The sequence below is a fragment of the Schistocerca serialis genome, unplaced genomic scaffold, assembly GCF_023864345.2.
Source record: "Schistocerca serialis cubense isolate TAMUIC-IGC-003099 unplaced genomic scaffold, iqSchSeri2.2 HiC_scaffold_1434, whole genome shotgun sequence".
NCBI lineage: Eukaryota > Metazoa > Arthropoda > Insecta > Orthoptera > Acrididae > Schistocerca > Schistocerca serialis.
Window position 1 is genome coordinate 395,916 of NW_026047663.1, and position 13,605 is coordinate 409,520.

Here is a 13,605-nt window from a genome sequence, read left to right on the forward strand (position 1 = left end):
TGCGAGGGCAGCACGGCTTGCAAGGACAGCACAGCTTGCGAGGACATCTCAACTTGAGAGGACAGCTCAACTTGAGAGGACAGATCAACTTGAGAGTACATCTCAAATTGAGAGGAGAGCTCAACTTGAGAGGAGAGCTCAACATGAGAGGAGAGCTCAACTTGAGAGGACAGCTCAACTTGAGAGGACAGCTCAACTTGAGAGGAGAGCTCAACTTGAGAGGACAGCTCAACTTGACAGAACAGCTCAACTTGAGAGGACAGCTCAACTTGAGAGGACAGTTCAACTTGAGAGGACAGCTCAACTTTAGAGGACATCACAACTCGAGATGACAGCACAACTTGAGATGACAGCACAACTTGGGTGGACAGCACAGCTTGTGAGGACAGCAAAGCTTGCGAGGACAGCATGTCTTGCAAGGACAGAACGGCTTGCAAGGACAGCACGGCTTGCGAGGACATCACGGCTTGCGGGGACAGCATGGCTTGCGAGGACAGCACAGCTTCCGAGGACAGCACAGCTTGCGAGGACAGCACAGCTTGCGAGGACAACACGGCTTGCGAGGACAGCACGGCTTGCGAAGACAGCACAGGTTTTGAAGACAGCACGGGTGCGAGGACAGCACAGCTTCCGAGGAAAGGACAGCTTCTGAGGACAGCACAGCTTCTGAATACAACACAGCTTCCGAGGACGGCACAGCTTGCGAGGACAGCACAGCTTGCAAGGACAGCACAGCTAGCGAAGACTGCACAGCTTGCGAGGACCGCACAGCTTGCGAGGACAGCACAGCTTGCGAGGACAGCACAGCTTGCGAGGACAGCACAGCTTGCGAGGACAGCAGAGCTTGCGAGGACAGCACAGCTTGCGTGGACAGCACAGCTTGCGAGGACAGCACAGCTTGCGAGGACAGCACAGCTAGCGAGGACAGCACAGCTTGCGAGGACAGCAAGGCTTGCGAGGACAGCACGTTTTGCGAGGACAGCACGGCTTGCGAGGACAGCACAGCTTGCGAGGACAGCTCAACTTGAGAGGACAGCTCAAGTTGCGAGGACAGTTCAACTTGAGAGGAGAGCCCAACTTGAGAGGAGTGCTCAACTTTCGAGGACAGCAAAGCCTACGAGGCTAGCACGGCTTGCGAGGACAGCACGGCTTGCAAGGACAGCACGGCTTGCGAGGACAGCACGGCTTGCGAGGACCGCACAGCTTGCGAGGACAGCACAGCTTGCGAGGACAGAACAGCTTGCGAGGACAGCTCAACTTGAGAGGACAGCTCAACTTGAGAGGACAGTTCAACTTGAGAGAACAGCTGAAGTTGAGAGGACAGCTCAGCTAGAGAGGACAGCGCAACTTGATAGGACAGCTCTACTTGAGAGGACAGCTCAACTTGACAGGACAGCTCAACTTGAGAGGACAGTTCAACTTGAGTAGACAGCAAAGTTTGCTATGACAGCACGGCTTGCGAGGACAGCACGGCTTGCGAGGACAGCAAGGCTTGCGAGGACAGCACGGCTGGCGAGGACAGCACAGGTTGCGAGGACAGCACAGCTTCCGAGGACAGCACAGCATGCGAGGACAGCACGGCTTGCGAGGACAGCACAGCTTGCGAGGACAGCACAGCTTGCGAGGACAGCACAGCTTGCGAGGACAGAACAGCTTGCGAGGACAGCACAGCTTGCGAGGACAGCACAGCTTGCGAGGACAGCACAGCTTGCGAGGACAGCACAGCTTGCGAGGACAGCACGGCTTGCGAGGACAGCACGGCTTGCGAGGACAGCAAGGCTTGCGAGGACAGCACGGCTGGCGAGGACAGCACAGGTTGCGAGGACAGCACAGCTTCCGAGGACAGCACAGCATGCGAGGACAGCACAGCTAGCGAGGACAGCACAGCTTGCGAGGGCAGCAAGGCTTGCGAGGGCAGCAAGGCTTGCGAGGACAACATGGCCTGCGAGGACAGCACGGCTTGCATAAACAGCACAGCTTGCGAGGACAGCACAGCTTGCGAGGACAGCACAGCTTGCGAGGACAGCACAGCTTGCGAGGACAGCACAACTTGCGAGGACAGCACAGCTTGCGAGGACACCACAACTTGCGAGGACAGCACAGCTAGCGAGGAGAGCACAGCTTGCGAGGACAGCAAGTCTTTCGAGGACAGCACGGCCTGCGAGGACAGCACGGCTTGCAAGGACAGCACAGCTTGCGAGGACAGCACAGCTTGCGAGGACAACACGGCTTGCGAGGACAGCACGGCTTGCGAAGACAGCACAGGTTTCGAGGACAGCACGGGTTGCGAGGACAGCACAGCTTCCGAGGAAAGGACAGCTTCTGAGGACAGCACAGCTTCTGAGGACAACACAGCTTCCGAGGACAGCACAGCTTGCGAGGACAACACAGCTTGCAAGGACAGCACAGCTAGCGAAGACAGCACAGCTTGCGAGGACCGCACAGCTTGCGAGGACAGCACAGCTTGCGAGGACAGCACAGCTTGCGAGGACAGCACAGCTTGCGAGGACAGCACAGCTTGCGTGGACAGCACAGCTTGCGAGGACAGCACAGCTTGCGAGGACAGCACAGCTAGCGAGGACAGCACAGCTTGCGAGGACAGCTCAACTTGAGAGGACTGCTCAACTTGAGAGGACAGTTCAACTTGAGAGAACAGCTCAACTTGAGAGGACAGCTCAGCTAGAGAGGTCAGCGCAACTTGAGAGGACAGCTCTACTTGAGAGGACAGCTCAACTTGAGTGGACAGCTCAACTTGAGAGGACAGCTCAACTTGAGAGGACAGCTCAACTTGAGAAGACAGCTCAACTTGAGAGGACAGCTCAACTTGACAGAACAGCTCAACTTGAGAGGACAGCTCAACTTGAGAGGACAGTTCAACTTGAGAGGACAGCACAACTTGGGTGGACAGCACAACTTGAGAGGACAGCAAAGCTTGCGAGGACAGCATGGCTTGCAAGGACAGCACAGCTTGCGAGTACAGCACAGCTTGCAAGGACAGCACAGCTTGCGAGGACAGCACAGCTTGCAAGGACAGCACAGCTTGCGAGGACAGCACGGCTTGCGACGACAGAACCGCTTGCGAGGACAGCACAGCTTGCGAGGACAGCACAGCCTGCGAGGACAGCACAGCTTGCGAGGACAGCACAGCTTGCGAGGACAGCACAGCTTGCGAGGACAGCACAGCTTGCGAGGACGGCGCAATTTGCAAGGACAACACAGCTTTCGAGGACAGCACAGCTTGCAAGGACAACACAGCTTGCAAGGAGAGCACACCTTGCGAGGACAGCAAAGCTTTCGAGGACAGCACAGCTTGCGGGGACAGCACAGTTTGTGGAGACAGCACAGCTTGTGGGGACAGCACAGCTTGGGACGACAGCACAGCTTGGGAGGACAGCAAAGCTTGCAAGGACAGCACAGCTTGCGAGGACAGCACAGCTTGCGAGGACAGCACAACTTGCGAGGACAGCACAGCTTGCGAGGACAGCACAGCTTGCGAGGACAGCTCAACTTGAGAGGACAGCTCAACTTGAGAGGACAGCTCAACTTGAGAGTACACCGCAACTTGAGAGTAGAGCTCAACTTGAGAGGAGAGCTCAACATGAGAGGAGAGCTCAACTTGAGAGGACAGCTCAACTTGAGAGGACAGCTCAACTTGAGAGGACAGCTCAACTTGAGAGGACAGCTCAACTTGAGATGACAGCTCAACTTAACAGAACAGCTCAACTTGAGAGGACAGCTCAACTTGAGAGGACAGTTCACCTTGAGAGGACAGCACAACTTGGGTGGACAGCACTACTTGAGAGGACAGCAAAGCTTGCGAGGACAGCACGGCTTGCAAGAACAGCATGGCTTGCGAGGACAGCACGGCTTGCGGGGACAGCACGGCTTGCGGGGACAGCACGGCTTGCTGGGACAGCACGGCTTGCGAGGACAGCACAGCTTCCGAGGACAGCACAGCTTGCGAGGACAGCACAGCTTGCGAGGACAACATGGCTTGCGAGGACAGCACGGCTTGCGAGGACAGCATGGCTTGTGAGGACAGCACGGCTTGCGAGGACAGCACTGCTTGCGAGGACAGCACGGCTTGCGAGGACAGCACGGCTTGCGAGGACAGCACGGCTTGCGAGGGCAGCACAGCTTGCGTGGTCAGCACAGCTTGTGAGGACAACACAGCTTGCGAAGACAGCACAGCTTGCACGGACAGCACAGCTTGCGAGTACAGCACACCTTGCGGGGACAGCACAGCTTGCGGGGACAGCCCAACCTGAGAGGACAGCTCAACTAGAGAGGACATCTCAACTAGAGTGGACATATCAACTATAGAGGACAGATCAACTAGAGAGGAGAGATCAACTTGAGAGGACAGCTCAACTTGAGAGGACAACCCAACTTGAGGCGACAAAAAAAATGGTTCAAATGGCTCTGAGCACTATGGGACTTAACATCTGTGGTCATCAGTCCCCTAGAACTTAGAACTACTTAAACCTAACTAACCTAAGGACATCACACACATCCATGCCCGAGGCAGGATTCGAACCTGCGACCGTTGCAGTCGCGCGGTTCCGGACTGAGCGCCTGAAACGCTAGACCACCGCGGCTGGCCTTGAGGCGACAGCTCAACTTGAGACGACAGTACAACTTGCGAGGACAGCACCGCTTGGAATGACAGCACGGCTTGCGAGGACAGCAAAGCTTGCGAGGACAGCACGGCTTGCGAGGACAGCATGGCTTGCGAGGACAGCACGGTTTGCGAAGCCAGCACGGCTGACGAGGACAGCAAGGCTTGCGAGGACAGCATGGCTTGTGAGGACAGCACGGCTTGCGAGGGTAGCACAGCTTTGAGGACAGCACGGCTTGCAAGGACAGCACGGCTTGCGATGACAGCATGGCTTGCGAGGACAGCATGGCTTGCGAGGACAGCACGGTTTGTGTGGACAGCACGGCTTGCGAAGACAGCACAGCTTGCGAGGACAGCTCAACTTGAGAGGACAGCTCAACTTGAGAGGACAGCTCACCTTGATATGACAGCTCAAATTTAGAGGAGAGCTCAACCTGAGAGGAGAGCTCAACTTGAGAGGACAGCTCAACTTGAGAGGACAGCTCAACTAGAGAGGACAGCTCAACTAGAGAGGACAGCTCAACTAGAGAGGACAGCTCAACTAAAGAGGACAGTTCAACTAGAGAGGTCAGATCTACTAGAGAGGACAGCTCAACTAGAGAGGACAGATCTACTAGAGAGGACATCTCAACTTGAGAGGACAGCTCAAGTTGCGAGGACAGTTCAACTTGAGAGGAGAACACAACTTGAGAGGACTGCTCAACTTTCGGGGACAGCAATGCCTACGAGGCATGCACGGCTTGCGAGGACAGCACGGCTTGCAAGGACAGCACGGCTTGCGAGGACAGCACAGCTTGCGAGGACCGCACAGCTTGCGAGGACAGCACAGCTTGGGAGGACAGAACAGCTTGCGAGGACAGCTCAACTTGAGAGGACAGCTCAACTTGAGAGGACAGTTCAACTTGAGAGAACAGCTGAACTTGAGAGGACAGCTTAGCTAGAGAGGACAGCGCAACTTGAGAGGACAGCTCTACTTGAGAGGACAGCTCAACTTGAGAGGACAGCTCAACTCGAGAGGACAGCTCAACTCGAGTGGACAGCAAAGCTTGCGAGGACAGCATGGCTTGCGAGGACAGCACGGCTTGCGAGGACAGCACGGCTTGCGAGGACAGCACGGCTGGCGAGGACAGCACAGGTTGCGAAGACAGCACAGTTTCAAAGGACAGCACAGCTTGCGAGGACAGCACGGCTTGCGAGGACAGCACAGCTTGCAAGGAGATACAGCTTGTGAGGACAGCACAGCATGTGAGGACAGCACAGCTTGCGAGGACAGCACAGCTTGCGAGGACAGCACAGCTTGCGAGGACAGCACAGCTTGCGAGGACAGCACAGCTTGCGAGGACAGCACAGCTTGCGAGGACAGCACAGCTTGCGAGGACGGCTCAACTTGAGAGGACAGCTCACTTTGAGATGACCGCTCAACTTGAGAGGAGAGCTCAACTTGAGAGGAGAGCTCAACTTGAGAGGAGACCTCAATTTGAGAGGAAAGCTCAACTTGAGAGGTCAGCTCAACTAGAGAGGACAGCTCAACTACAGAGGACAGCTCAACTAGAGAGGACAGCTCAACTAAAGAAGACAGTTGAACTAGAGAGGACAGATCAACTAGAGAGGACAGCTCAACTTGAGAGGACAGCTCAACTTAAGAGGACAGCTAAACTTGAGAGGACAGCTCAACTTGAGACGACAGCACAACTTTTGAGGACAGCACAGCTTGGGAGGACAGCACAGCTTGCGAGGACCCCTTAAAATTGCGAGGACAGCATGGCTTGCGAGGACAGCACGGCTTGCAAGAACAGCACAGCTTGCGAGGACAGCACGGCTTGCAAAGACAGCATGGCTTGCGAGGACAGCACGGCTTGCCAGGACAGCACGGCTTGCGAGGACAGCACGCCTTGCGAGGACAGCACGGGTTGCGAGGACAGCATGGCTTGCAAAGACAGCAACGGTTGCGAGGACACCACGGGTTGCGAGGACAGCACAGCTTCCGAGGACAGGACAGCTTCCGAGGACAGCACAGCTTCTGAGGACAACACAGCTTCCGAGGACAGCACAGCTTGCGAGGACAGAACAGCTTGCGAGGACAGCACAGCTAGCGAAGACAGCACAGCTTGCGAGGACTGCACAGCTTGCGAGGACAGCACAGCTTGCGAGGACAGCACAGCTTGCGAGGACAGCACAGCTTGTGAGGACAGCACAGCTTGCGAGGACAGCACAGCTTGCGAGGACAGCACAGCTTGCGAGGACAGCACAGCTTGCGAGGATAGCACAGCTTGCGAGGACAGCACAGCTAGCGAGGACAGCACAGCTTGCGAGGACAGCAAGGCTTGCGAGGACAGCACGGCCTGCGAGGACAGCATGGCCTGCGAGGACAGCACGGCTTGCAGGGACAGCACAGCTTGCGAGCACAGCACAGCTTGTGAGACAGCACAGCTTGCGAGGACAGCACAGCTTGCGAGGACAGCACAACTTGCGAGGACAGCACAGCTTGCGAGGACAGCACAGCTTGCGAGGACAGCACAGCTAGCGAGGACAGCACAGCTTGCGAGGACAGCAAGGCTTGCGAGGACAGCACGGCCTGCGAGGGCAGCACGGCTTGCAAGGACAGCACAGCTTGCGAGGACATCTCAACTTGAGAGGACAGCTCAACTTGAGAGGACAGATCAACTTGAGAGTACATCTCAAATTGAGAGGAGAGCTCAACTTGAGAGGAGAGCTCAACATGAGAGGAGAGCTCAACTTGAGAGGACAGCTCAACTTGAGAGGACAGCTCAACTTGAGAGGAGAGCTCAACTTGAGAGGACAGCTCAACTTGAGAGGACAGTTCAACTTGAGAGGACAGCTCAACTTTAGAGGACATCACAACTCGAGATGACAGCACAACTTGAGATGACAGCACAACTTGGGTGGACAGCACAGCTTGTGAGGACAGCAAAGCTTGCGAGGACAGCATGTCTTGCAAGGACAGAACGGCTTGCAAGGACAGCACGGCTTGCGAGGACATCACGGCTTGCGGGGACAGCATGGCTTGCGAGGACAGCACAGCTTCCGAGGACAGCACAGCTTGCGAGGACAGCACAGCTTGCGAGGACAACACGGCTTGCGAGGACAGCACGGCTTGCGAAGACAGCACAGGTTTTGAAGACAGCACGGGTGCGAGGACAGCACAGCTTCCGAGGAAAGGACAGCTTCTGAGGACAGCACAGCTTCTGAGGACAACACAGCTTCCGAGGACGGCACAGCTTGCGAGGACAGCACAGCTTGCAAGGACAGCACAGCTAGCGAAGACTGCACAGCTTGCGAGGACCGCACAGCTTGCGAGGACAGCACAGCTTGCGAGGACAGCACAGCTTGCGAGGACAGCACAGCTTGCGAGGACAGCAGAGCTTGCGAGGACAGCACAGCTTGCGTGGACAGCACAGCTTGCGAGGACAGCACAGCTTGCGTGGACAGCACAGCTAGCGAGGACAGCACAGCTTGCGAGGACAGCAAGGCTTGCGAGGACAGCACGTTTTGCGAGGACAGCACGGCTTGCGAGGACAGCACAGCTTGCGAGGACAGCTCAACTTGAGAGGACAGCTCAAGTTGCGAGGACAGTTCAACTTGAGAGGAGAGCCCAACTTGAGAGGAGTGCTCAACTTTCGAGGACAGCAAAGCCTACGAGGCTAGCACGGCTTGCGAGGACAGCACGGCTTGCAAGGACAGCACGGCTTGCGAGGACAGCACGGCTTGCGAGGACCGCACAGCTTGCGAGGACAGCACAGCTTGCGAGGACAGAACAGCTTGCGAGGACAGCTCAACTTGAGAGGACAGCTCAACTTGAGAGGACAGTTCAACTTGAGAGAACAGCTGAAGTTGAGAGGACAGCTCAGCTAGAGAGGACAGCGCAACTTGATAGGACAGCTCTACTTGAGAGGACAGCTCAACTTGACAGGACAGCTCAACTTGAGAGGACAGTTCAACTTGAGTAGACAGCAAAGTTTGCTATGACAGCACGGCTTGCGAGGACAGCACGGCTTGCGAGGACAGCAAGGCTTGCGAGGACAGCACGGCTGGCGAGGACAGCACAGGTTGCGAGGACAGCACAGCTTCCGAGGACAGCACAGCATGCGAGGACAGCACGGCTTGCGAGGACAGCACAGCTTGCGAGGACAGCACAGCTTGCGAGGACAGCACAGCTTGCGAGGACAGAACAGCTTGCGAGGACAGCACAGCTTGCGAGGACAGCACAGCTTGCGAGGACAGCACAGCTTGCGAGGACAGCACAGCTTGCGAGGACAGCACGGCTTGCGAGGACAGCACGGCTTGCGAGGACAGCAAGGCTTGCGAGGACAGCACGGCTGGCGAGGACAGCACAGGTTGCGAGGACAGCACAGCTTCCGAGGACAGCACAGCATGCGAGGACAGCACAGCTAGCGAGGACAGCACAGCTTGCGAGGGCAGCAAGGCTTGCGAGGGCAGCAAGGCTTGCGAGGACAACATGGCCTGCGAGGACAGCACGGCTTGCATAAACAGCACAGCTTGCGAGGACAGCACAGCTTGCGAGGACAGCACAGCTTGCGAGGACAGCACAGCTTGCGAGGACAGCACAACTTGCGAGGACAGCACAGCTTGCGAGGACACCACAACTTGCGAGGACAGCACAGCTAGCGAGGAGAGCACAGCTTGCGAGGACAGCAAGTCTTTCGAGGACAGCACGGCCTGCGAGGACAGCACGGCTTGCAAGGACAGCACAGCTTGCGAGGACAGCACAGCTTGCGAGGACAGCACAGCTTGCGAGGACAGCACAGCTTGCGAGGACAGCACAGCTTGCGAGGACAGCTCAACTTGAGAGGACAGCTCAACTTGAGAGGACAGCTCAACTTGAGAGTACACCTCAACTTGAGAGGAGAGCTCAAATTGAGAGGAGAGCTCAACATGAGAGGAGATTTCAACTTGAGAGGACAGCTCAACTTGAGAGGACAGCTCAACTTGAGAGGACAGCTCAACTTGAGAGGACAGCTCAACTTGACAGAACAGCTCAACTTGAGAGGACAGCTCAACTTGTGAGGACAGTTCAACTTGAGAGGACAGCTCAACTTTAGAGGACAGCACAAATCGAGATGACAGCACAACTTGAGATGACAGCACAACTTGGGTGGACAGCACAGCTTGCGAGGACAGCAAAGCTTGCGAGGACAGCATGGCTTGCAAGGACAGAACGGCTTGCGAGGACAGCACGGCTTGCGGGGACAGCACAGCCTGCGGGGACAGCACGGCTTGCGAGGACAGCACAGCTTGCGAGGACAGCACAGCTTGCGAGGACAACACGGCTTGCGAGGACAGCACGGCTTGCGAGGACAGCACAGGTTGCGAGGACAGCACGGGTTGCGAGGACAGCACAGCTTCCGAGGACAGGACAGCTTGCGAGGACAGCACAGCTTGCGAGGAGAGCACAGCTTGCGAGGACCGCACAGCTTTCGAGGACAGCACAGCTTGCGAGGACAGCACAGCTTGCGAGGACAGCCAAGTTTGCGAGGACAGCACAGCTTGCGAGGACAGCTCAACTTGAGAGGACACCTCACCTTGAGAGGACAGCTCAGCTAGAGAGGACAGCGCAACTTGAGAGGACAGCTCTACTTGAGAGGACAGCTCAATTTGAAAGGACAGCTCAACTTGAGAGGACAGCTCAACTTGAGAGGACAGTTCAACTTGAGAGAACAGCTCAACTTGAGAGGACAGCTCAGCTAGAGAGGACAGCGCAACTTGAGAGGACAGCTCTACTTGAGTGGACAGCTCAACTTGAGAGGACAGCTCAACTTGAGAGGACAGCTCAATTTGAGTGGACAAATAAGCTTGCGAGGACAGCACGGCTTGCGAGGACAGCACGGCTTGCGAGGACAGCACGGCTTACGAGGACAGCATGGCTGGCGAGGACAGCACAGGTTGCGAGGACAGCACAGCTTCCGAGGACAGCACAGCTTGCGAGGACAGCACGGCTTGCGAGGACAGCACAGCTTGCTAGGATAGCACAGCTTGCGAGGACAGCACAGCTTGCGAGGACAGCACAGCTTGCGAGGACAGCACAGCTTGCGAGGACAGCACAGCTTGCGAGGACAGCACAGCTTGCGAGGACAGCACAGCTTGCGAGGACAGCACAGCTTGCGAGGACAGCACAGCTTGCGAGGACAGCACAGCTTGCGAGGACAGCATGGGTTGCGAGGTCAGAACCGCTTGCGAGGACAGCACAGCTTGCGAGGACAGGACAGCTTGCGAGGACAGCACAGCTTGCGAGGACAGCACAGCTAGCGAGGACAGCACAGCTTGCGAGGACAGCACAGCTTGCGAGGACGGCACAATTTGCAAGGACAACACAGCTTGCGAGGACAGCACACCTTGCAAGGACAACACAGCTTGCGTGGAGAGCACACCTTGCGAGGACAGCAAAGCTTGCGAGGACAGCACAGCTTGCGGGGACAGCACAGTTTGTGGAGACAGCACAGCTTGTGGGGACAGCACAGCTTGCGAGGACAGCACAGCTTGCGAGGACGGCTCAACTTGAGAGGACAGCTCACCTTGAGATGACCGCTCAACTTGAGAGGAGAGCTCAACTTGAGAGGACAGCTCAACTAAAGAGGACAGTTCAACTAGAGAGGACAGATCAACTAGAGAGGACAGCTCAACTTGAGAGGACAGCTCAACTTAAGAGGACAGCTCAACTTGAGAGGACAGCTCAACTTGAGACGACAGCACAACTTTCGAGGACAGCACAGCTTAGGAGGACAGCACAGCTTGCGAGGACCGCTAAAATTGCGAGGACAGCACGGCTTGCGAGGACAGCACGGCTTGCAAGAACAGCACAGCTTGCGAGGACAGCACGGCTTGCGAGGACAGCACGGTTTGCGAGGACAGCACGGCTTGCCAGGACAGCAGGCTTGCGAGGACAGCACGTGTGCGAGGACAGCATGGCTTGCGAGGACAGCACAGGTTGCGAGGACAGCACGGGTTGCTAAGACAGCACAGCATCCGCGGACAGGACAGCTTCCGAGGACAGCACAGCTTCCAAGGACAACACAGCTTCCGAGGACAGCTCAGCTTGCGAGGACAATACAGCTTGCGAGGACAGCACAGCTAGCGAAGACAGCACAGCTTGTGAGGACTGCACAGCTTGCGAGGACAACACAGCTTGCGAGGACAGCACAGCTTGCGAGGACAGCACAGCTTGCGAGGACAGCACAGCTTGCGAGGACAGCACAGCTTGCGAGGACAGCACAGCTTGCGAGGACAGCACAGCTTGCGAGGACAGCACAGCTAGCGAGGACAGCTCAGCTTGCGAGGACAGCAAGGCTTGCGAGGACAACATGGCCTGCGAGGACAGCACGGCCTGCAGGGACAGCACAGCTTGCGAGGACAGCAAAGCTTGCAAGGACAGCACAGTTTGTGGAGACAGCACAGCTTGTGGGGACAGCACAGCTTGGGACGACAGCACAGCTTGGGAGGACAGCAAAGCTTGCGAGGACAGCACAGCTAGCGAGGACACCTCAGCTTGCGAGGACAGCACAGCTTGCGAGGACAGCACAGCTTGCGAGGACAGCACAGCTTGCGAGGACAGCACAGCTTGCGAGGACGGCTCAACTTGAGAGGACAGCTCACCTTGAGATGACCGCTCACCTTGAGAGGAGAGCTCAACTTGAGAGGAGAGCTCAACTTGAGAGGAGAGCTCAATTTGAGAGGACAGCTCAACTTGAGAGGACAGCTCAACTAGAGAGGACAGCTCAACTAGAGAGGACAGCTCAACTAGAGAGGACAGCTCAACTAAAGAGGACAGTTCAACTAGAGAGGACATATCAACTAGAGAGGACAGCTCAACTTGAGAGGACAGCTCAACTTAAGAAGACAGCTCAACTTGAGAGGACAGCTCAACTTGAGACGACAGCACAACTTTCGAGGACAGCACAGCTTGGGAGGACAGCACAGCTTGCGAGGGCCGCTAAAATTGCGAGGACAGCACGGCTTGCGAGGACAGCACGGCTTGCAAGAACAGCACAGCTGCGAAGACAGCACGGCTTGCGAGGACAGCACGGCTTGCCAGGACAGCAGGCTTGCGAGGACAGCACGCCTTGCGAGGACAGCACCGGTGCGAGGACAGCATGGCTTGCGAGGACAGCACAGGTTGCGAGGACAGCACGGGTTGCGAGGACAGCACAGCATCCGAGGACAGGACAGCTTCCGAGGACAGCACAGCTTCCGAGGACAACACAGCTTCCGAGGACAGCTCAGCTTGCGAGGACAGCACAGCTTGCGAGGACAGCACAGCTAGCGAAGACAGCACAGCTTGCGAGGACTGCACAGCTTGCGAGGACAGCACAGCTTGCGAGGACAGCACAGCTTGCGAGGACAGCACAGCTTGCGAGGACAGCACAGCTTGCGAGGACAGCACAGCTTGCGAGGACAGCACAGCTTGCGAGGACAGCACAGCTTGCGAGGACAGCACAGCTTGCGAGGACAGCACAGCTAGCGAGGACAGCACAGCTTGCGAGGACAGCAAGGCTTGCGAGGACAACATGGCCTGCAAGGACAGCACGGCTTGCAGGGACAGCACATCTTGCGAGGACAGCACAGGTTGCGAGGACAGCACAGCTTGCGAGGACAGCACAGCTTGCGAGGACAGCACAACGTGCGAGGACAGCACAGCTTGCGGGGACAGCACAGCTTTCGAGGACAGCACAGCTAGCGAGGACAGCACAGCTTGCGAGGACAGCAAGGCTTGCGAGGCTAGCACGGCTTGCGAGGACAGCACGGCTTGCAAGGACAGCACGACTTGCGAGGACAGCACGGCTTGCGAGGACCGCACAGCTTGCGAGGACAGCACAGCTTGCGAGGACAGAACAGCTTGCGAGGACAGCTCAACTTGAGAGGACAGCTCAACTTGAGAGGACAGCTCAGCTAGAGAGGACAGCTCAACTTGAGAGGACAGCTCAACTTGAGTGGACAGCAAAGCTTGCGAGGAC

At 56.9% G+C, this 13,605-nt stretch overlaps 1 pseudogene; it reads left to right on the forward strand.

Annotated features, from left to right (window-relative positions):
- LOC126443279 (dentin matrix acidic phosphoprotein 1-like) overlaps nucleotides 1–13,605 on the forward strand; it is a 297,120-nt pseudogene that overhangs the window by 126,230 nt on the left and 157,285 nt on the right.